The sequence below is a fragment of the Procambarus clarkii genome, unplaced genomic scaffold, assembly GCF_040958095.1.
Source record: "Procambarus clarkii isolate CNS0578487 unplaced genomic scaffold, FALCON_Pclarkii_2.0 HiC_scaffold_100, whole genome shotgun sequence".
NCBI classification, from domain to species: domain Eukaryota; kingdom Metazoa; phylum Arthropoda; class Malacostraca; order Decapoda; family Cambaridae; genus Procambarus; species Procambarus clarkii.
Window position 1 is genome coordinate 1,614,040 of NW_027189133.1, and position 22,844 is coordinate 1,636,883.

General features: G+C 39.5%; 1 long non-coding RNA gene across 1 annotated transcript in view; it reads left to right on the plus strand.

Moving 5' to 3' along the window:
• The window catches only part of LOC138360190 (uncharacterized), a 14,199-nt gene extending 3,511 nt beyond the window's left edge, over positions 1-10,688 (plus strand). The window contains exons 2-3 of the long non-coding RNA XR_011226233.1: positions 2,825-2,941; positions 10,381-10,688. This is a non-coding gene — a long non-coding RNA (uncharacterized lncRNA). The remainder of the gene's footprint in view (positions 1-2,824; positions 2,942-10,380) is intronic.
• The last annotated feature ends 12,156 nt before the right edge of the window (positions 10,689-22,844 follow it).

A 22,844-nucleotide genomic window follows, 5' to 3' on the forward strand; every position in this document is an offset into this window, starting at 1 on the left:
CAGCAACCGTTACTACCACCTATACTCCTACACACACCAGACCCTTGAGGCGTACCACTAGGTTTGTACTGGAACACAATGAATGAACATATGGAAGGTATTTAAAGGCCGTCGGGTTTTGTCATTTAATTACAAAGAATAGACTCTGACAAATAAATACATATTAACATACTCTATTAGGTCAATACACTTCCAATACCCATAGACCACTTGACCTCCGCGATCACCACCCACACTCGTAACTTCCGGCTAAGTCCCTAATACGGAATGATTACTACAATGCTCCACACCCGGTTAGTCTTACATTCAATACTCACATACTGCAGACTTAACTTGGTCACTAAGATCACAACAGGCTCTCGCATAGCTGTCTGCTACACTTCGCTGCTGCCACAAACGGAGACCTCGGAGGACTTGCCAGTTCAACTCCCACAACAAGACTGGCTCCAGTCAGCCATCTACCTCAAACATTTCACCCCGCCTCTCAAGGAAGGTATAATCCGATTAGCCTTATCCCTAGAGCGGTAATCTTGTTCCTAGAAGCCTGACGAAGAATAATTCCTCTTTCCAGGAATTATTAATTTGGCTAAACAGCTTCGGTCTTAATCCATTGACCTTTCTTAGATATGTGATCCATAGTCTGTCTACTTACATGTACTTCCAATCATCATTCGTTAAGTGTTGTAGTAATGATGCTCTAGCTAATAATTCCTACTAACTTGTGGATTACAACACCAATCCCCTCCTTAAACACACATATGTCCCGATATGCATCATTGCAATGGTTCCATTAGTGCAAGGACCATAGTAAATTTTATGGAGGTGACTTGGTCATTAACACAGACGAATTTGTAGCCAAACTTAATGACCAAATCACCTCCATAAAATTTACTATGGAGACTGAAATTGATAAATGTTTGGCATTCTTAGATGTGCTTATTCATAGGGAAAACTCTTCATTAAAGTTTAGTGTTTACAGAAAACCTACGAATAATTTATCTTATGTTCATTATTTTTCAGGGCATAGATACAATGTAAAAAAGTCAATTTTTTCTTCAATGTAGCTAAGAGCTCTTCGAGTTGTGAGTCCAGAATTCTTAGACGAAGAATTTAAGAATAATGATTCGATTGGTCTTAAGCTTTGTTACCCACTGAATTTTTTGGAAGTTTGTCGTAACAAAGCACGTCGTACATATTATAATAATGTATGCATTGAAAGGATTCGCCCAAAGAATGTGTTATGTTTACCATATTTCTCTGGGTTTGAGAATATTGTTAAGGCCTTGAAACTTTTTAATATAGATGTAATGTTTAGCTACGAAAACACTGTTGGTAAGCTATTAGTTAGGAACAGCCCTCGTAGTGATAATTGCGTCATTTATAAAATACCTTGTAAGGAATGTAATAAGTTCTATGTCGGGCAAACATCTAAAGATTTAAAATGTAGAATATCGCAACATAAATACTCTGAAAGACATGGCCAATTGTCTAATGCTTTGTTTGTTCATTTGTCAGAAAAAGCTCACCAAATTGATTGGGAGAGTGCTTCTTCAATAACAAATTGTAAAAGCACCTATAACAGAAACATAATTGAATCTGCTTTGATACAGATCACCAAAGAAAGTAATTTGAATATTAGCAGTGGTCTATATAACTTAGATCCATTTCTAATAGATCAGCTAAAGGGCGATTTAAGTAGGATCATTGGAAAACATTTGTCTCACTAATTCATTGTATATATTTACCTCTTTATGTTATAATTACCTATGAATTGTGCTTGTATGTCTGCTGTATCAGATGGGCCATTGGGCTACATCGGATGGGCCAATTGGGTTCATCTGATGGGCCAATGGGCCGTCTGCGTTGTCCAAGTATTGTACCTCACCTTACTTGACCACTCTCTCCTGCTTATTTATACCCATCACTTGATCTGTAAAATCATTCCTTCTGAAGTTGTATTTAATATACGAAAGTACTTAAGGAAATTCCTGTTTCATTTTCCTCCGTGGTCTGACATTGTCACCATATATATATATATATATATATATATATATATATATATATATATATATATATATATATATATATATATATATATATATATATATATATATATTTTATATATCCTGCCTGAAATGCTGCGTGTACTAGTGGCTTTACAAGATAGTTCTTATAAAGATAGCATTTTGTGGTTATTCTCTATATCTGGTTCACCTAACAGTAAATAAGTACCTGGGAGTAATACAGCTGCAATGGGCTGCTTCCTAGGGATGTGTGTGTGTGTTTGTATTCATGTTGAATTTTACAAAGTAGGAAGAGATGTTTGTAAAAAAAAATCAAATATTTTTGAAAGTATAAGTAGATTTGATATTTTTCTTTAATTGTTTATGTCTGCTGTCTCTCCTCCTTTATAAAATGGCATCATTCTTGATTTTTTAAGGATATCAGGAAAAGTAAGGCACTCTAGAGATTTATTGACTCCTTCCTAGTGTTGCCTAGCCCAGCCCAGCCTAGACAAGGCAGGCTGGGCATCCTAGCCTCACGCAGCTTAGCCCCAACCTACATGTAGCATCCCAGTTCATCCTAAGTAATCATTACCTTACTGGCTGTGTTTTCTATTCAGCCCTGAATGTAATGTGGTGGAACATAAGCAGATACATATCAGGTTTTAGAGAATCTGTACTTCATACATTTCTTAATAATGTCTCACAAATATTTAAATAATTAAAAAAAATTGTATAATAACTTCATATTATTCTTGCAATTTATTTTTGCATTTTTTTTATACAAAATTTACATTTTAAAAGATTACCTCTATTTTTAGATTGATGACTTGAAGACTACAGTGGCATCCACAGCAAATCATGGTCTTAAAATATCTCCTAGCAATGACGAGACCAATTTTCACAGAGATCAAATTTTTGCTAAGCAGTAGTCACAGGTAAATATATATTATATATATAATATTATATATATAAAATTAACTACTTCATTGCTCAAAGCACCTTTAGACATTCTGAGAGTTATGCTATTTTAATAATTAATTAATTAGGCTGTGTTTTAATGTTTTGTAATGTTTTCATTACTTTTTTTTTTTTAAATATAAATTGTTGAGTTTTGAAACATTTTGACATTAACTATACCTGAATATTTATAAACAAAAAAATACCAGAACTATGTCCTTGACAATTGCACTAAGAAGTCTTTGCCAAAATCAGGTGCTCAGTGCAGTAGTTAAAAACTTAAAAGTTGTACCACCTCTGGTGCAAGATTAGGGACCCATAGCCTCAGAGAAGAAAATAAAGAGTACTCAGAGAAGGCCTTGAATAATAGACAGGCTGTTTGTGTGTGTATCGACGGTAAGCTTGCTGACACCATATGTAATTACCTAAGTGTAGTTACAGGATTAGAGCTACGCTCGTGGTGTCCCGTCTACCCAGCACTCTTTGTCACATAATGCTTTGAAACTACTGACGGTCTTGGCCGCCACCACCTTCTCACTTAACTTGTTCCAACCGTGTACCACTCTGTATGCGAAATGAAATTTTTGTATATTTCTTTGGCATCTTTGTTTAGTTAGTTTAAATCTATGACCTTTTGTTCTTGAAGTTCCAGGTCTCGGGAAATCTTCCCTATCGATTTTATCAATTCCTGTTACTATTTTGTACATAGTGATTTTATCACCTCTTTTTGTTGTCTTCTAGTTTTCGCATATATAATGCCTCTGACCTCTCCACATAGCTCTTGCCCTTTAGTTCTGGGAGCCACTTAGTAGCATGTCTTTGCACCTTTTCCAGTTTGTTGATGTGCTTCTTAAGATATGGGCACCACACAACCGCTGCATATTCTAGCCTTGGCCGAACAAAACTCGTGAACAATTTCTTTAGTATTTCGCCATCCATGTATTTAAACGAAATTCTGAAGTTAGAAATCGTGGCATAGGCTCCTCACACAACGTTCTTTATGTGGGCCTCAAGTGATAGTTTTCTATCTAGAATCAACCCTAGACCTCTTTCTTTTATCAGAATCATATAAAGATTTCTCACATAGTTTGTAGGTTGTATGGGATCTATGTTCTATTCCACATTCCATAACATGGCATTTATTCACATTAAATTTCATTTGCCAAGTGGTGCTCCATATACTTATTTTGTCCAGGTCTTCTTGAAGGGCATGACAATCATCTAAATTTCTTATCCATCCCATTATCTTAGCATCATCAGCAAACATGTTTATATAATTCTGTATTCAAACTGGTAGATCATTTATGTAGACAATGAACATTTCTGGTGCATGTACTGTGGTACTCCACTTGTGACACTTCTCCAGTCCGATTGCCTCTGATTACTGCCCTCTTTTTTCTGTCAGTCAGAAAATTTTTCATCCATGTTAGAAGCTTACCTGTCACCCATCCAAAATTTTCTAGTTTCCAGAACAACCTCTTATGTGGAACTCTGTCGAAAGCCTTTTTTATGTCTAGATAGATGCAGTCAACCCAATTACCTTTTTCCTTTAAAATCTCTGTGGCTCAATCATAGAAACTTAGTAAATTCGATACACAGGATCTTCCAGATCAAAAACAATACTGTCTGTGTGATATTATATAATTTCTCTCCAGGTGTTCTACCCATTATTTTTTATTATTTTTTTTTCAATCTTTTCAATGTTACACTTGTCAATGATTCAGGTCTATAACTGAGAGAGGTGGCATCTTCCCTGTTGCCACTTTTGTAGATTGGAACTATGTTAGCCTTTTTCCACATGTTTGCCATGACTCCTGTACACAGGGATGCCTGAAAGATCAGGTGAAGTGGAAGGCTGAGCTCAGATACACATTCTCTCAGAACCCATGGTGAAACTCCATCTGGACCAACTGCTTTGTTCTTACTTAGCTCCTTTAGCATATTTTCCACTTCATCTCTAGACACCTCTATACGCTCTATGATGTTCTCAGAAATTCTTATTGTGTCTGGTTCTCTTAAGATTTCATTTTGTATAAACACACTTTGGAACTTTTGGTTTAATGTTTCACACATTGCATTATCATTTTCTGGGAATCTGTTTCCTATTTTCAATCTCTGGATATTATTCTTTACCTGCAATTTGTTGTTTATGAATTTGTAGAATAGGCCCAGTTCTGTTTTACATTTATCCATTATCCCTTTTTAAAAATTTCTTTCTGCCTCTTCCCTTACTGCTGTATAGTTGTTTCTCGCATCTTTGTATCGCTGGTATGATTGGGGGTTTGGCTTCTTTCTATATTGATACCTGCTTGATGGGGTTCTGCTCTTCTACTCCCCAAGCCCGGCCCAAGGCCAGGCTCGACTTGTGAGAGTTTGGTCCACCAGGCTGTTGCTTGGAGCGGCCCGCAGGGCCACATATCCACCACATCCCGGCTGATCCGGAACTTCTCTTAGAAAACAGTCCAGTTTTCTCCTGAAGATGTCCACGGTTGTTCCGGCAATATTTCTTATAGTCGCTGGGAGGACGTTGAACAACCGCGGACCTCTGATGTTTATACAGTGCTCTCTGATTGTGCCTGTGGCACCTCTGCTCTTCACTGGTTCAATCTTGCATTTTTTTCCATATCGTTCACTCCAGTACGTTGTTATTTTATTGTGTAGATTTGGGACCTGGCCCTCCAGTATCTTCCATGTGTATATTATTTGGTATCTCTCTCGTCTCCTTTCTAGAGAGTACATTTGGAGAGCTTTGAGACGATCCCAATAATTTAGGTGTTTTATCTCATCTGTGCGTGCCGTATATGTTCTCTGTATTCCCTCTATTTCAGCAATCTCTCCTTCTCTGAAGGGGGAAGTGAATACTGAGCAGTACTCGAGACGGGACAACATAAGTGACTTGAAGAGTACAACCATTGTGATGGGATCCCTGGATTTGAAAGTTCTCATAATCCATCCGATCATTTTTCTGGCTGACGCAATATTTGCTTGGTTATGCTCCCTAAACATTAGATCGTCGGACATCATTATTCCCAAATCCTTGACATGCTGTTTTTCTACTATGGGAAGATTCGATTGTGTTTTGTACCCTGTATTATGTTTCAGATCCTCATTTTTGTCATACCTGAAATTTATCACTGTTAAACATCATGTTATTTTCTGCTGCCCAATCGAAAACTTTGTTGACATCGGCTTGTAGTTTTTCAATGTCTTTCATTCCATTTTTGTGTCTTTTGGTCTGTGGCCCTCTCTCAATTTCTGTTGAACCAATCCTGTTTTCTGGCCCTGCATCTCTGTTTTGGTATGAATGTTTGTGTGCCTTCATTGTATATTTTGCAAAATTTGGCATACATTTAATTTACTTCCCTGTCTAGCAACAAGTCTGCCTAATTATTTATTAAACAAATTTTGAAGTTCCCCATAGTTCCCCACCAATTAAAGCATCCAGCACTTCCACTAACACGATAACATCATTTATATTTGCCAACATCCAGGGTATAAAAACACGCAAATCCAACAAAGTTCATTTTATAGATGGTCTCCTTCATACGGCAAATGCAGTGTTTGCAGCCCTAACGGAAACTCACACAAAGGACTACCTTGATGGTGAAATATGGATCTCAGAATACAATCTCTTCAGATGTGATAGGAAACACCGGCTTCAGGGTGGGGTCAGCCTCTACATCAAAGACACACTCATCTGTACTGAGTTGCTAAACACCTCAAATGATATGGTGGAAGTGCTGATAGTCAAAATAGAGATCCTAAATGTAGTTGTTGTCCTTGTATATAAGTCACCGGAGGCAAACCCTCAGCAGTTTAAAGACCAACTAATGAAAATAGAGCACTGCTTGGAAAACCTCACCAATCCAGCTCCGAACATCATCCTGCTTGGGGACTTCAACCTACGGCACCTGAAATGGAAGCACCTGGCTAATACAGTAATATCAGAAAGAATACTAGGAAGTAGCCTAAATGAGCAGGCACATGCAAATGACCTGCTACGGATGTGCGATAGGTTTGCCTTAAACCAGCAAATAGTAGAACCAACTAGGAAGGAGAACACGCTGGACCTCATTTTCACTAATAATGATGAGTTTATCGGGAACATAATGATTACAAATACCTGTTACTCAGATCACAACTTAATTGAAGTTCTGACAACCATGGGGAATGGACGTTCAAAACCAGTGCAGATTCCCGGTGGAGGAGATTTCAGCAAATTCAACTTCAATAATAAACGGATAAACTGGGAGCAAATAAACCAGGACTTCACAGAAATAAACTGGGTAGAACAGCTAGGAAATGCAAATCTGAACCAGTGCCTGGAAAAAATAAGCTCAGTAGCACTAGAAATATGTTCAAACCGCATACCTCTAAGAAAAAAGAGAAAGAGATGCAGATTGGAACGGGAACGTCGTTCCCTATATAGGCGAAGAAAACGAATCGCGGAACAACTTGAGAGTCGCACCCTATCTCAAGAACGGCGAAGAAGGTTAGGTTGAGAAATAGAAACAATTGAACTCAAGCTACAAGAATCATACAAAACCCAGGAGAGGCAAAGAGAGGAAAAGGCCATCAGTGAAATAGAGAGAAATCCGAAATATTTTTTCTCCTATGCAAAATCAAGATCAAAAACCAAATCTAGTATCGGGCCCCTGCGAAAGGGAGATGGAACTTTCACAGATGACAACAAAGAAATGAGCGAGTTACTGAGGAAGCAGTACGACTCCGTTTTCAGTGAGCCATTAAATGCACTAAAGATTGATAACCCAAATGAATTTTTCATGGATATGATACCAACATCAAATCATATATCAGACGTCGCCCTATCCCCACTAGATTTTGAAGAAGCCATAAACAGTATGCCTATGCACTCTGCACCAGACCCGGATTCTTGGAACTCCATATTCATCAAGAACTGTAAAAAAACACTATCGCAGGCCCTTCACATTCTGTGGAGACAAATCCTAGATACTGGCGTTATCCCTGACATACTAAAAACAGCAGAGATAGCACCACTCCATAAAGGAGGAAATAAGGCAGAGGCAAAAAATTACAGACCGATAGCACTAACATCGCACATCATAGAAATTTTTGAGAGAGTGCTAAGAAGTAAGATCACAAAATACATGGAATCACAGCATCTCCATAACCCCGGACAACATGATTTCAGAACAGGGCGCTCTTGCCTGTCGCAGTTGCTGGACCACTATGATATGGCATTAGATGCTATGGAAGACAAAAAAAACGCTGATGTAATTTACACAGATTTCGCAAAAGCTTTTGATAAATGTGACTATGGTGCACATAAAATGCGTTCAAAATGAATTACCGGGAAAATAGGCAGATGGATTTACAATTTCCTGACTGACAGAACCCAATGTGTAATAGTCAACAAAATAAAATCCAGCCCATCAACCGTGAAGAGCTCAGTCCTCCAGGGTACTGTGCTTGCTCCAGTACTTTTTCTCATCCTCATATCGGACATAGACCAGAACACAACCTATAGCACTGTATCATCCTTTGCAGATGACACTAGGATTTTCATGAGAGTTGGCAACATAGAGGACACGGCAAACCTCCAATCAGATGTAGATCAGGTCTTTTTATGGGCTACAGAAAATAATATGGTGTTCAACGAGGATAAGTTTCAGCTCATGCGCTACGGAAAAATTGAAAATATAAAAACAGAAACCACGTACAAAACTCAGGCAAATCATAACATAGAACGAAAAGGCAATGTAAAGGACCTGGGTGTACTCATGTCGGAAGACTTTACCTTTAAAGAACACAATAAAGTAGCCGTCACAACTGCAAGAAAAATGACAGGTTGGATAACAAGAACTTTTCACACTAGAGATGCTATACCGATGATGATACTTTTCAAAACGCTTGTGCTCTCTAGAGTGGAGTACTGTTGCACAATGACAGCCCCTTTCAAAGCTGGAGAAATTGCTGACCTAGAGAGCGTGCAGAGATCCTTTACTGCTAGAATCCACTCAGTAAAACATCTAAATTACTGGGACCGACTAAAGAGCCTAAATCTGTACTCCCTTGAGCGCAGGCGGGAGAGATACATAATAATTTACACGTGGAAAATAATTGAGGGACTGGTCCCAAACCTGCACACAGAAATAACACCACATGAGACCAGAAGACATGGCAGGATGTGCAGAATACCCCCGTTGAAAAGCAGAGGTGCAACAGGTACTCTGAGTGAGAACTCTATCAACATCAGAGGCCGGAGACTGTTCAACACGCTTCCACTACACATAATGGGCATAACTGGCAAACCCCTCACAGTGTTCAAGAGAGAACTGGATAAGCACCTCCAAAGGATACCTGATCAACCAGGCTGTGACTCATACGTCAGGCTGCGAGCAGCCGCGTCTAACAGCCTGGTTGATCAGTCCAGCAACCAGGAGGCCTGGTCGACGACCGGGCCGCGGGGACACTAAGCCCCGGAAGCACCTCAAGGTAGCCTCAAGGTAGGTAGAGACCTCTCTCTCTTGAAATCAAGTTTATCAACTGTTTCAATGTCACATTTTCTGTGTGTGTGTGTGTGTTTGGAGGCTAAGCTTGCTGACACCATGTGTGTGTGTGTGTTTGGAGGCTAAGTTTGCTGATACCATGTGTGTGTGTGTGTTTGGAGGCTAAGCTTGATGATTCCGTTTGTGTGTGTGTGTGTGTTTAGAGGCTAAGCTTGCTGATACCATGTGTGTATTTGGAGGCTAAGCTTGCTGATACCATGTGTGTGTGTGTGTTTGGAGGCTAAGCTTGCTGATACCATGTGTGTGTGTGTGTTTGGAGGCTAAGTTTGCTGATACCATGTGTGTGTGTGTGTTTGGAGGCTAAGCTTGCTGATACCATGTGTGTGTGTGTGTGTTTGGAGGCTAAGCTTGCCGATACCATGTGTGTGTGTGTGTGTTTGGAGACTAAGCTTGCTGATACCATGTGTGTGTGTGTGTGTGTTTGGAGGCTAAGCTTGCTGATACCATATGTGTATGTGTGTGTGTTTGGAGGCTAAGCTTGCTGATACCATGTGTGTGTGTGTGTTTGGAGGCTAAGTTTGCTGACACCGTATGTGTACTCACCTATTTTTACTCACCTGTTTAAATAATAATAGGGGTGTGTACCACCTCTGGTTCTATTGTAGGGACCCACAGCCTTGAAGAAAATAAAGAGTATTCAGAGAAGACCTTGTGGATTCTCACTGAACACTAATCTTTTCTTCTCCTACCACCCCTTTTATTTTGTTTTATGCTGTATTCTATTATATATCATATAAATACATAGCCTAATGGCTGTATTTATTATTATTATACAAAAAGAAGACATCCACTTTATTTTTTTTCTCTCCTTTGTTTCTATATGGATTTTGTTGTGACTAATGATTCTCCTCCTTTCCCATCAACAGGTCTTCCTCACTGGGCTTGCTCGGCTTTTGTGTTACTGTGAGGGTGCCATCATCGTTTACCCTTCAAGACTGACTCATGCTGGCATTGCATTTGTGGACTTCCCTTCACAGTAAACAGTCCTTCTCCATATGGTGATTGTCCAGGGCAAGCAGGGTGTGACTGCCATCTTGGAGAAGCAGAGTCTTTTAATATGAAGAATCTTCCGTCTTCTCTACTTACGCCAGCTTGGGCCAGCCTTGCATTCTTGTTACTTCATGGCCCTTGGGCCTTTTTTATTTATTTTACATAATAATTTTTTTTATTAATACCCGTGTTTCACAAGAGATCCTTAACATTTTAAGCACCAATTGTATTGACTAATGTACGTCTTGTAATCTTTAAGACATAAATAGACAAGACATAGATATATGAGTGAATAATACTGAGTGACTAGGTTAGGGCGAGGAACATAGTACAGTGTCTGACTTTGGAAGAATGCCTACTGTTTTAGAAACCTTATTGCCATGATCATAATCGTATGGGTTAAAAAACATTTGTTGTCACTCCTACACTGTGGCTTGTTGAGCTTAAAAACTTTGCTCCTTGTTCGTGTTACATCTGACCTTTTGAAGAAATTGTATGAATGAATATCCTCCAAATTGTTCAGTATTTTAAAGATTTCGCTCTATTACTCTCTCATTTGCATATATCTAAGCATATAGATTTTGATTAGATTTTTTATTCAGGTAAAGGTACATACATTGCAGATGAGTTACAAAGGGAAAGACAATGACTAGAGTTCACTAGCTCTATTGGAAGAGAAACGTCTGCAAGACAAGTGTGGGCAAAAATTAAGGTAGCTGCGGCTCACAACGACCCCCAACGGCTTCATTTTGTATCTTCTCCAACTTGCCCATCCTACCTTTACCAAAACAAGAAATGACAGGTGCAGCATAATCAATAAGAAATCTTACAGTACTCAAGTACATCATTCGTAGCACTTGGACTCCCACTCCTTTCCACAGCATGCCAAGGCCTTCAGAGGTTGTAATCTCTTCCGGCATTGACTCAACAGTCTGTTCATCTCAGTTTCCAAACTCTCATGGGTATATCCAACATATATGCCTATATATTTATATATATTAGCTCTCTCTATATTTTTACCGTTTATTTCCAATATAATGGGCCTCCGACTTCTACATTCAAACTAGTTTTGTCTTCATTAACCACTAGTCCCATGTGGTGACACTGGTTTCCGAAATTGTCCAACACTGTTTGAACCTTTGAAATATCTTTGCCCTGAAACAAATATCATCGGCATATATGATTGGAGTTACCCAATTTGAGTATTTCTCAGATGCTATCTTATTCATTAGTACATTGAACAGGGTGAGACTCAACACTCCTCCCTGAGGTGTGCAGAGTTCTTGACCTTCATACCTTGAACCTTGAACCATACAACCTTGATACCACACCTGAGCCTTCCTTTCCTGAAGATAATCCCCTATCCAGCGCAATAATCTCCCTTCAACACCAAGACCAGCTAATTCATATAAAATAACCTCTTTGTTGGCTTTATCAAAAGCTCCTTATAAATCAATAAAAATTCTATAATAATCATTACCATTAGCTAGACATTTAATAATACAGTCAGAGGTACTTTTTCCTCTGAGGAACCCGAAAAATTATTAGACAGCTGATCACCTATTATATACAAAAGTTTATTTAAAATGATCCTCTCCATCATTTTACAAAAACACGAGGTTAAAGACACAGGTCTGTACTCTCCATTGGCTTTAGGGATAAGGATGATCATAGTTCTTTATCATTCACTGGGAATTCTGCCCTCTTTATAACTAATATTAAAGAGGTTTAACAGCGGGCTTTTCGTCATGATGGCAAGTTCATTAAGTATTTCATACGTTACTCCATCCTCCCCAGGGGGCGGTAGATTTCCCAACTTTAATCGCCGTTATTAGTTCTTCTCTGGTAATACCTGTGCAAGTGACATCACCACTGTTACCTGCTGTAAGTATAAAATCCTTTCTTAGATCTTTCCAAGAATCAAACGACTCTCTCGTTACAGCGGGTAATTAAATGAACTAAGTTTGGCAGCTTCCGCCCATTTATTTACGAGACCTTTTGCAATTCCTTACGGGTCAGGATGTGCAACAAAATTATGCTTTTTACCCCTTATTTCATTTATGTCTTGCCAGATTTCCTTCAAGTTTGTTACTCCTAACTTTCTGTGCAAACTCCTGCCAATACTTGCTCCAAATTTCCTTTCTCTTCTCCGCACACTTTTATGGGGGGATGCTTTTCTATACCAGATGTTTTCCGGTTCAATGTTGCATTAAATACATCTACCTCCTTAATTAAATCTTAATAAAATGCTTCTGCCGAAACTGGCTTATAAGTATCATACCAAGACTTAATATGACCAACAAGACCCCTTAATTCTCCCTTATTAAACTTTAAGTTTTTTCTCTGAAGGCAGGCATGCTTTTTATCTAGTTTAAGCTGTATTTGTAATGCAAAATCTCTTAGCATTTCATCCAGAGTAAGACAATTCTCCTCTATGCCCTCAGCATTTATCAAACAAGCATAATCTAATCTCCCTCCCCTCAGATGAGTAGGAGAGGGCTCGCCCAGCAGTTGAACATCTTCATGTTCAACATGTTCACCTTCATGTTCAGAATGTTACCATCCCTATCCCCAGTTTCCTAGAGTGCTACTATGTTAACATTCTCTCTAAGAGTATAATAGTGCACATCCACCGCTCTAGTTTTTAATACATTAACGTTCCAAGATAATATTTTCAATCTACTTTCATCCATGTTAAACTATAGAACTATAGTTAATACCTTGCTAATGATACAGCTAAGTACTCCCAATAAACTCACTCCTCGGGGCAAAATTTTAAAATTTAAAATACAATACCTAAAGCCACTAATACGCATAGCGTTTCGGGCAAATATATACGAAGTAAAACCCAAACAAAGAACTGACTCCGTAGGACCCATAATAGATAAGAACATAAGAACAAAGGCAACTGCAGATGGCCTATTGGCCCATACGAGGCAGCTCCTATTTATAACCACCCAATCCCACTCATATACATGTCCAACCCATGCTTGAAACAATCGAGGGACCCCACCTCCACAATGTTACGCGGCAATTGGTTCCATAAATCAACAACCCTGTTACTGAACCAGTATTTACCCAAGTCTTTCCTAAATCTAAACTTATCCAATTTATACCCATTGTTTCGTGTTCTGTCTTGCGTTGATACTTTTAATACTCTATTAATATCCCCTTTGTTATGTCCATTCACCCACTTGTAAACCTCTATCATGTCACCCCTAACTCTTCGCCTTTCCAGTGAATGCAACTTAAGCTTTGTTAATCTTTCTTCATATGAAAGATTTCTAATTTGGGGAATTAACTTAGTCATCCTACGCTGGACACGTTCAAGTGAATTTATATCCATTCTATAATATGGCGACCAAAACTGAACTGCATAATCTAAATGGGGCCTAACTAGTGCAAGATATAGCTTGAGAACCACACCAGGTGTCTTGTTACTAACGCTGCGATTAATAAATCCAAGTGTCCGATTTGCCTTATTACGAACATTTATGCATTGATCCTTTTGTTTTAAATTCTTGCTAATCATAACTCCCAGATCCCTTTCGCAATTCGACTTCGCAATCTCAACACCATCTAGCTCATATCTTGTAACCCTATCGTCATTACCTAACCTCAGAACTTTACATTTATCAGCATTAAACTGCATCTGCCAATCCTTCGACCATTTCAAAACCCTATCTAGATAAACTTGAAGTGATAGTGAGTCCTCCTCCGAATTAATTTCCCTACCGATTTTCGTATCATCGGCAAATTTGCAAATGTTGCTACTCAAACCTGAATCTAAATCATTTATATATATTATAAACAACAGAGGTCCCAGGACAGAGCCCTGAGGCACCCCACTTACAACATTTTCCCACTCTGACTTGACTCCATTTATACTAACTCTCTGTTTCCTTTGGTATAGCCATGCCCTAATCCAGCTTAATATAGCACCCCCAAGACCATGAGACTCTAACTTATTAATCAGTCTTTCATGTGGCACTGTATCAAAAGCTTTGCTAAAGTCAAGGTACACAACATCGCAATCCTTACCACTATCAACTGCCTCAACAATGCTAGAATAAAAAGATAACAAATTTGTTAAACATGAACGGCCATTTATAAAACCATGTTGCGACTCAATTATTAATTTATGTTTTTCAAGATGAAGACGAATTTTATTTGCTATTATAGATTCGAGTAACTTTCCCACAGTAGACGTTAGGCTAATTGGTCGATAGTTAGACGCAAGTGATCTATCTCCTTTCTTAAAAACTGGTATCACATTAGCAACTTTCCAAAACTCTGGCACTCTGCCTGACTATTGATTTATTAAATATGGTTGACAGTGGGTCACAAAGCTCCTCTTTGCATTCTTTAAGCACCCTGGCAAACACTTCATCCGGCCCTGGGGATTTGTTTGGTTTGAGTTTTACTATTTGTTTAAGAACATCCTCCCTGGTAACTGTTAAACTCGTCAACCTGTCCTCGTCCCCACCCACATAGACTTGTTCGGCTGAAGGCATATTGTTAAGTTCCTCTTTAGTAAATACAGATACAAAATATTTATTAAAAATACTACTCATCTCTTCATCACTATCTGTTATTTGACCTGTCTCAGTTTTTAATGGACCTATACTTTCCCTAGTCTTAGTTCGATATAACTGAAAAAAAAACTTTAGGATTTGTCTTTGCTTGCCCTGCTATGCGAACTTCATAGTTTCTTTTTGCTTTCCTTATCTCTTTTTTAACATTTCTAACCAGTTGTACGAATTCATGTTCTAAAGTGACCTCCCCATTTTTAATCCTTTTGTACCAAGCTCTCTTTTTACCTATATGGTTCTTCAAATTCTTTGTTATCCACTTTGGGTTATTGGTATTCGATCTATTCAATTTGTATGGTATACGACGTTCCTGTGCTTTGTTTAGAATATTCTTAAATAAGTTATATATTGAATCCACATCGAAATCCCCATTTACGTTACCTATCGCTGGGTTCATGTCTCGCTCCAAGACCAGCCCCCACCCCATACCCAAGACTTTCCAATCAATTTGACCCAAAAAATTTCTAAGGCTATTAAAATCATCTTTTCGAAAATCTGGCACTTTAACAGAATTTTCTCCTACAGGTCTATTCCATTATATGCTAAATCTGATTTCTTTGTGATCACTGTTCCCTAGCTCACTCCCTATTTCGATGTCATTAATTTGTGTTTCCCTGTTAGTTAGCACTAAATCTAAAATATTATTTTCCCGTGTTGGTTCCTTAATGTGTTGCGTAAGAAAGCAATCGTCAATTAATTCTAGAAAATCTTCTGCTTCACTATTCCCTGTTTTGTTCAACCAGTTTATTCCACTAAAATTAAAGTCACCCATGACGTAAATACTGTTAGATCTAGATGCCCTAGATATTTCATCCCATAGATGCTTTGCTTCCATTCTGTCTAAATTTGGTGGCCTATATATAACTCCTATTATAATATTATTTGATTTTTCGTATAATTCTATCCAAATAGTTTCTGTGTGTGGCTCAGTTTTGATTCCCTCTTTGAGATTACATTTCAAATTGTCCCTAACATATATGGCTACTCCCCCTCCTCGTCTTATATATCTATCTGTGTGAAATAGTTTAAATCCATTTATTTGATATTCAGCTAATAGTTCTCTATTTTCTACATTCATCCACGTTTCGGTAAGTGCAATAATATCTATTTTTTCTGTGCAGACAAGAGCATTTAATTCGTTAATTTTATTTCTTAGACTTCTACTGTTAGTGTAATGTACCTTACGTGAATTGTTATTTTGAGGCCCTTCTCTTTCCCTGATCATTTTGCCAATTCCTTTCTCCCACAAACACGTACTTTTATTATCTCCTTCCTCCAAATCAATTCCCATACCTCTATCAGCTAACAGTTTAAACCCAAACAAACACCTCTAACCACTTCTTCCAACGAGTTCGCAACAGCAACAACCCCAGCTCTCGATAGATGCACCCCATCACGAGCTTACATTCCATTTCTTCCATAGAAGTGTTCCCAGTTGTCTATGAAAGATATTGCATTTGATTTGCAATATCTTTCCAGCCGTCAATTGACACCAAGTGCCCTCGATATCCATTCATTTCCTACTCCCTTTCTTGGAAGAATGCCACATATGATCGGGATTCCTCCCTTGCTCCTAACTAATTCAATGGCTGTCCTGAATCTCTGTATTAGTTCCTCACTCCTAACTCATCCAACATCATTACCCCCTGCACTAATGCAAATAATGGGTTTGTTTCCATTTCCTGTCATAATGTCATTCATGTTTCCAACAATATCACCAATTCCAGCTCCCGGATAGCAAACCCTTAATCTGTTCCCCCTATCTCTGGCACAAAAAGTTCTGTCTAAATACCTCACCTGGGAATCTCCCACAACCAAAATTCGCTTCGATTCTCCCTTTTCCTTTCGAGCAGTTTGAGGGACCTGCGCTTCAATGCTCATCGTTACTTTGTCTTTGCCACCTCGTTGAACAACAGGTTCAACACAGCACTCGTCTTCTAATACGTCAAATGCGTTAAAAGTCCTTAGGTGTAGGCTATTAGTTGTCGGTTTTGCCAAGGTCTTCTTAAGACCCCTGTCTTTCACAACTTGCCAAGACGAGGACTTCTTAATACTGGTTTCGTCAGTCCTTTTTAATGAGGTCCCGTCAACACTGGCCTCCTCCTTCGTTTCCTCCCGAAGTCGTAGCCGTCGTACCTCCTCCCGCAGGGAATCCATCTCTGCTCTCAGAGCTCCAACCAGACTCACCAAATCTTTTACTAATCCTTCCATTATTGCAATAATAATGTTATTAGAATCGGAGCGCCAGCTAACACAACCTCTCACTGTGACTGCACCTGACCATCTCAGGATGAGACTAACAATTTTAAGTTGTATGATAAAAGGGCGGCAAACACTCTCAATGAATACCTAACATCAGTGTTCACACTAGAAAGCTTGAATGACTTCCCATCACCAACACAAATGTTTGTCGGAGGTAAGGAGAATGAATTAAGAGAAATACCAATTACACGCGACACAATCAGGAAGAGCATTGACAAACTAAAAGACTCAGAAGCCCAAAGTGTAAATGGATTTAAGTCCCAAGTCGTAAAGGAACTGGCAAATTAATTGGGTGGTTGTAGGTAGGAGCTGCCTCGTATGGGCCGGTGGGCCTTCTGCAGTTGCCTTTGTTCTTGTGTTCTTATGTTGAGTAGCAACATTTGCAAATTTGCAGATGATACAAAAATAGGTAGGGAAATTAACACGGAAGAAGACTCATATCACTTCAAGTTGATCTAAATAGGGTTTTGAAATGGTCAAAAGATTGACAGATGCAGTTTAATGCTGATAAATGTAAAGTTTTGAGACTAGGTAATGATCATAGTTACAAGATACGAGCTAGATGGTGTTGAGATTGCGAAGTCGGATTGTGAAAGGGATCTGGGAGTTATGATTAGTAAGAATTTAAAACAAAAGGATAAATGCATGAATGCTCGTAATAAGGCAAATAGGACACTGGGATTTATTAATCGAAGTGTTAGTAACAAGACACCTGGTGTGGTTCTTCAGCTATATCTTGCTCTGGTTAGGCCCCATTTACATTATGCAGTTCAGTTTTGGTCGCCATATTATAGAATGGATATAAATTCACTTGAACGTGTCTAGAGTAGGATGACTAAGTTAATTCCCCAAAATAGAAATCTTTTATATGAAGAAAGATTAACAAAGCTTAAATTGCATTCACTGGAAAAGCGAAGAGTTAGGGGTGATATGATAGAGGTTTACAAGTGGATGAATGGACATAACAAAGGGGATATTAGTAGGGTATTAAAAGTATCAACACAAGACAGAACACAAAACAATGGGTATAAATTGGATAAGTTTAGATTTAGGAAAGACTTGGGTAAATACTGGTTTGGCAACAGGGTTGTTGATTTGTGGAACCAATTACCGCGTAACGTGGTGGAGGTGGGGTCCCTCGATTGTTTCAAGCGTGGGTTGGACATGTATATGAGTGGGTTTGGGTGGTTATAGAATAGGAGCTGCCTCGTATGGGCCAATAGGCCTTCTGCAGTTACCTTTATTCTTATGCTCTTAATTCACTATGCAGGCGATGAGTCACAATAACGTGGCTGAAGTATGTTGACCAGACCACACTAGAAATTAAAGGGACGACGACGTTTCGGTCCGTCCTTGACCATTCTCAAGTCGATTGTGATGAGGAGGTAGAGACAGGCAATAAATAGGCAAGAGAGAGCTGAGGAGGAAAGTCAGGTGTAGGGGATAGTAGTAATGAGAACGGCAGCAGGCCTATTGGCCCATACGAGGCAGCTCCTATTATAACCACCGAAGGAGATAGTAATAGGAAAAAAGAAGAGGATAGCAAGGGAGCGTAGGAGAAGACAATGAACAGAAAAAAGGGAGAAGAGAGAAAGAAAAGGAAAGAGAAAGAAAGAAATGGAAGGGGGAAAGCTTATGTTAAGTCACGTTTGTTAGAAAGATTAGAGCATTTGAGTATATACTGTGAAAGGGAAGAGTCCACAGCAACAAAGCCAGGACTCAAGTTCATGTTGGGTACATTGTTTATAAGAGCCGATTCTACAAGACGGCGTCTGTGTAGAGTAGAGGCAGGAAAGATTATTTTGGAGGAAGACCAATCAATGGGATGATTAGAATCCCTCACATGGCAGAAGAGAGCATTGTTAGTGTCTGCAGACTTAACACTTCTTTTGTGTTCTTTAAGTCTGTCATTCAGTGTACGGCCAGTTTCGCCAAAGTATTGGAGAGGACAAGATGAACAGGAAATAGAGTAGACACCAGCAGCATTAGAAGCAGGAGGAGCAGTGTGAACTAGATTGCTACGAAGTGTGTTAGTTTGTCGAAAGGCGAGTTTAATGCCAAGAGGACGAAAGGTATTGGTAAAAGTTTTGAGTTCAGATATGAAGGGAAGGCATAGTACAGTGCTACTAGTGTTGGAAGCAGGTTTAGGATGAAAGAAATTTCGTTTAGCTTGAGAGTTGGCACAGTTGATGAAATGCAAAGGATAACCAAGGCGAGAGAATGATTTGTAGATAAAGGCAATTTCAGAATCAAGAAACTGAGGGTCGCTGATGCGTAGAGCGCGGAGGAAGAGAGAGACGAGGACACTTTTCTTAACAGAAGGAGGATGGTAGGAAAAGAAGTGAATGTACATGCCACTATGCATGGGTTTACGGTAGACAGAGAAAGAGAACCCAGACACAGAGCTGTGAACATGAATATCAAGAAAAGGAAGGAGGGAATTAGATTCCCACTCAACTTTGAAATGGATAGAAGGACCCAGATTGTTAAGAGAGGCGAGGAAAGGCTGGAAAAGATTAAGGTCATGAGGCCATAAAGCAAAAATGTCATTCAAAAATGTCAGTAGGCATTCTTCCAAAGTCAGACACTGTACAATGTTCCTCGCCCTAACCTAGTCACTCAGTATTATTCACTCATATATCTATGTCTTGTCTATTTATGTCTTAAAGGTTACAAGACGTTCATTAGTCAATACAATTGGTGCTTAAAATGTTAAGGATCTCTTGTGAAACACGGGTATTAATAAAAAAATTTATTATGTAAAATAAATAAAAAAGGCCCAAGGGCCATGAAGTAACAAGAATGCAAGGCTGGCCCAAGCTGGCGTAAGTAGAGAAGACGGAAGATTCTTCATATTAAAAGACTCTGCTTCTCCAAGATGGCAGTCACACCCTGCTTGCCCTGGACAATCACCATATGGAGAAGGACTGTTTACTGTGAAGGGAAGTCCACAAATGCAATGCCAGCATGAGTCAGTCTTGAAGGGTAAACGATGATGGCACCCTCACAGTAACACAAAAGCCGAGCAAGCCCAGTGAGGAAGACCTGTTGATGGGAAAGGAGGAGAATCATTAGTCACAACAAAATCCATATAGAAACAAAGGAGAGAAAAAAAATAAAGTGGATGTCTTCTTTTTGTATAATAATAATAAATACAGCCATTAGGCTATGTATTTATATGATATATAATAGAATACAGCATAAAACAAAATAAGAGGGGTGGTAGGAGAAGAAAAGATTAGTGTTCAGTGAGAATCCACAAGGTCTTCTCTGAATACTCTTTATTTTCTTCAAGGCTGTGGGTCCCTACAATTGCACCAGAGGTGGTACACACCCCTATTATTATTTAAACAGGTGAGTAAAAATAGGTGAGTACACATACGGTGTCAGCAAACTTAGCCTCCAAACACACACACACACATGGTATCAGCAAGCTTAGCCTCCAAACACACACACACACATGGTATCAGCAAGCTTAGCCTCCAAACACACACACACACACATGGTATCAGCAAGCTTAGCCTCCAAACACACACACACACACACATGGTATCAGCAAGCTTAGCCTCCAAACACACACACACACACATGGTATCAGCAAGCTTAGCCTCCAAACACACACACACACACATGGTATCAGCAAGCTTAGCCTCCAAACACATACACACACACACATGGTATCAGCAAGCTTAGCCTCCAAACACACACACACACACATGGTATCAGCAAGCTTAGCCTCCAAACACACACACACACACACATGGTATCAGCAAGCTTAGCCTCCAAACACACACACACACACACACATGGTATCAGCAAGCTTAGCCTCCAAACACACACACACACATGGTATCAGCAAGCTTAGCCTCCAAACACACACACACACACATGGTATCAGCAAGCTTAGCCTCCAAACACACGCACACACATGGTATCAGCAAGCTTAGCCTCCAAACACACACACACACATGGTATCAGCAAACTTAGCCTCCAAACACACACACACACATGGTATCAGCAAGCTTAGCCTCCAAACACACACACACACATGGTATCAGCTAGCTTTGTCTCCAAATACACACATGGTATCAGCAAGCTTAGCCTCTAAACACACACACACACACACAAACGGTATCAGCAAGCTTAGCCTCCAAACACACACACACACACATGGTATCAGCAAGCTTAGCCTCCAAACACACACACACACACACACATGGTATCAGCAAGCTTAGCCTCCAAACACACACACATGGTATCAGCAAGCTTAGCCTACAAACACACACACACACACAGAAAATGGGACATTGAAACAGTTGATAAACTTGATTTCAAGAGAGAGAGGTCACTATGGGGAACTTCAAAAATATTTTAATAAGTAATTAGGCAGACTTGTTGCTAGACAGGGAAGTATATTAAATGTATGCCAAATTTTGCAAAATATACAATGAAGGCACACAAACATTCATACCAAAACAGAGATGCAGGGCCAGAAAACAGGATTGGTTCAACAGAAATTGAGAGAGGGCCACAAACCAAAAGACACAAAAATGGAATGAAAGACATTGAAAAACTACCAGCAGATGTCAACAAAGTTTTCGATTGGGCAGCAGAAAATAACATGATGTTTAACAGTGATAAATTTCAGGTATGGCAAAAATGAGGATCTGAAACATAATACAGGGTACAAAACACAATCGAATCTTCCCATAGTAGAAAAACAGCATGTCAAGAATTTGGGAATAATGATGTCCGACGATCTAATGTTTAGGGAGCATAACCAAGCAAATATTGCGTCAGCCAGAAAAATGATCGGATGGATTATGAGAACTTTCAAATCCAGGGATCCCATCACAATGGTTGTACTCTTCAAGTCACTTATGTTGTCCCGTCTCGAGTACTGCTCAGTATTCACTTCCCCCTTCAGAGCAGGAGAGATTGCTGAAATAGAGGGAATACAGAGAACATATACGGCACGCACAGACGAGATAAAACACCTAAATTATTGGGATCGTCTCAAAGCTCTCCAAATGTACTCTCTAGAAAGGAGACGAGAGAGAGATACCAAATAATATACACATGGAAGATACTGGAGGGCCAGGTCCCAAATCTACACAGGTAAATAACAACGTACTGGAGTGAACGATATGGAAAAAAATGCAAGATTGAACCAGTGAAGAGCAGAGGTGCCACAGGCACAAGCAGAGAGCACTGTATAAACATCAGAGGTCCGCGGTTGTTCAACGTCCTCCCAGCGACTGTAAGAAATATTGCCGGAACAACCGAGGACATCTTCAGGAGAAAACTTGACTGTTTTCTAAGAGAAGTTCCGGATCAGCCGGGATGTGGTGGGTATGTGGCCCTGCGGGCCGCTCCAAGCAACAGCCTGGTGGACCAAACTCTCACAAGTCGAGCCTGGCCTCGGGCCGGGCTTGGGGAGTAGAAGAGCAGAACCCCATCAAGCAGGTATCAATATAGAAAGAAGC